This window comes from Musa acuminata, chromosome BXJ3-7, assembly GCF_036884655.1.
Source record: "Musa acuminata AAA Group cultivar baxijiao chromosome BXJ3-7, Cavendish_Baxijiao_AAA, whole genome shotgun sequence".
Taxonomy (NCBI): domain Eukaryota; kingdom Viridiplantae; phylum Streptophyta; class Magnoliopsida; order Zingiberales; family Musaceae; genus Musa; species Musa acuminata.
The window spans coordinates 37587959-37590697 of NC_088355.1; positions in this window are offsets into that span (position 1 = coordinate 37587959).

Genomic DNA, 2739 nt, shown 5'->3' on the forward strand with positions numbered 1-2739 from the left:
ACAAGTTGCATATGACACATAGTCGAATGGATCTAGATATCCATCATTTAGTAACTTTTGAATCCTTCTTTCATGGATGTGACCTAGCCTACAATGCCACAGGTATGCACTGTTCACCTCATCTCGTTTCCTCTTAGACACTTACATTCATGATATGTGGAGTAGTGTCTAACATAAATAAACCATTATGCAATGTTCCTTTCGTGATGATCTCATCATCTAATAATATCGAACAACCATTGTTCTCAAAAACAAATTTATATCCACTAACTATTAAACATGAAATGGAGATAATGTTTTTGATAATAGAAGGAACAAAATAACATGCATCTAATGCAATAAAAGCTCCACTAGGCAGATGTAGGGCGACCTCGCCAACAGCTAATACAGCAACTTTTGCTCCATTACCTATCTTGAGGTCCATCTCGCCTCTCTCTAGTCTCCTAGGCCTTGCCAGAACCTGCAACGGATTGCATATATGATAAGCACTACCGGTATCCAATACCCATGTGTTATCATAAGAGTCTGACAAATGGAGACTGATCATGAATGTACCTGAAGCTTCATCAAGCTTTTGTTTCGCCCTTTCTGCAAGGTACTCTTTGCAGTTTCTCTTCCAGTGCCCATCTTTACCACAGTGGAAGCACTGGCCTTTGTCCTTTGCTGGGTCTTTCTTAGCAACCTTTGCTTTACCTTGTTTGCCCTTGCCCTTTCCCTTCTTAAGGGACCTTTCTGCTTTCGTTTTCTTTTTGGTCTCACCAGTGTAGAGAACTGGTTTCTCTTTCTTAATAGTACTCTCAGCCTCCCTCAACATATTGAGGAGCTCTGGGAGAGTCACCTCAAGCTTATTCATATTAAAATTCATTATGAACTGTGAAAAGGAATCTGGTAGGGACTGAAGCACAATGTCCACACACAAGTTATCCTCTAGGACCATTCCTAGACCTGTGAGTTTCTCTATCCACTCAATCATCTTTAGGACATGGTTCTAAACCGGTGTCCCCTCAGTCATCCTAGCGCGGAAAAGGCTCTTGGATATCTCATATCGTTGAGTCCTTTCCTGTTCCTCAAACAATTTGCGGACATGTAGGAGAATGGATCTGGCATCCATCTTTTCATGTTGTTTCTGTAACTCTGGAGTCATAGAGCCCAACATATAGCACTGAGCAAGAGTGGAGTCATCAATGTACTTCACGTAGCGAGCGATCTCATCCTCGCTTGCCCCTTCTTCGGGCGTAGGCATCACTGTATCAAGGACGTACACGATTTTCTCCGCTGTGAGAACAATTCTCAAGTTACGGAGCCAATCCGTATAATTTGGACCAGTGAGGCGGTTGACATCAAGTATGCCACGTAAGGGATTTGAAAGCGACATTTTCTGAAAATAAAGATGTAGCAGAAATAAATAACATGCAGATTTTGCAAGAAATAAACTATCAAGATATGGACTTCTATCTTAATATGCTCCCACTATTTTACTATCGAGTCACGCGACACCCTCAGCACGTAAAACGGAAGTCTCCGGTAGACTTCTAGTGGGGATCAGGATCCAATCAGCGTCTTAGTGTAACCTCGAGGGACTCGACCAATCACACTAAGCCTAAAAGGTAGGCAACTCTTGCCGTTCACAACTCCTTGTGATTCCCGTCCTGTTCGGCCTTCGAATCACCATGGCCTCGAGGGACTCGACCAACCATGATGCTCGGTTAAGTCAACACCTTCGTTACAAGATGAGTCTGATTTGATGATATACCCTCGAGGGACTCGACCAAGTATACCATGCCCTCAGGTCACCGATGACATCTCTATGTCGTAAGCAAGATAGCGAATCGCGATATAGGTGAGTCTCGAGGGACTCGACCAACTCAACCTACACCGGGAATCGGTTCCTACTCATAACGATGGAAGGCCACGTGGGTCAATCTAATTATCTCACGTTTACCGACCTAATATTATCGAGAGATGTTTCTAAGATTTGGTCTCCTAATATGACATGTCATACATATACATATTTAATATATATTTACATCGCATGCAAATATATATACTTATCTAGTATGTGTATAATCAATTACACCAGATGATCATGGACCACAACCTAATGTGATTAGGCCCGAGCCAGTAGGCCTAATCACTCACATCAAGATCTATGTATGCAATAGTGCATCTCCATGCCCTGTGATCGTCCATCTCGTCCTCGTCGGTTCCGTCGACATCTTGATGCATCTTCATGCATCGCGATCGTCCTTCTCGTGGGTCCCTCTATCGCATCCATGCTCCCGCTGCGCCTCCTCATGTGATTACAACTTAATCATAGGCACGCAGGCCCGACAATAAACGAGAAATATAATGGAGGCTCGCAGACCTCAATAATAATAATCACAAGTACACACATCACACGGTCCATGATCATCCGTTCACACATCATACATCACATGTATAAATAATCATCATCTGTAGGACTACTAGATAATAATAAAAATAATAATAAACTAAACCTTTTAATTAATTAATATTTTCTGAAATCGGGGATATATAGGGAATTTCTCAATTCCTAAGGGTATTTTCATAATTTTGACAAAAGATAGAAACTGGAATTTCTCAAATTCACAGGGGCAAAATTGTCTTTTGCCCAAAACCCTAATTCCCTCTTTCTGCTGCCTCTGCCGCCGCCGCCACCCTGCTGGCGGTGGCCTGTGCGGCGGGGCGAGGGCGCTGCCCTCGCCTGCAGGCGGTACG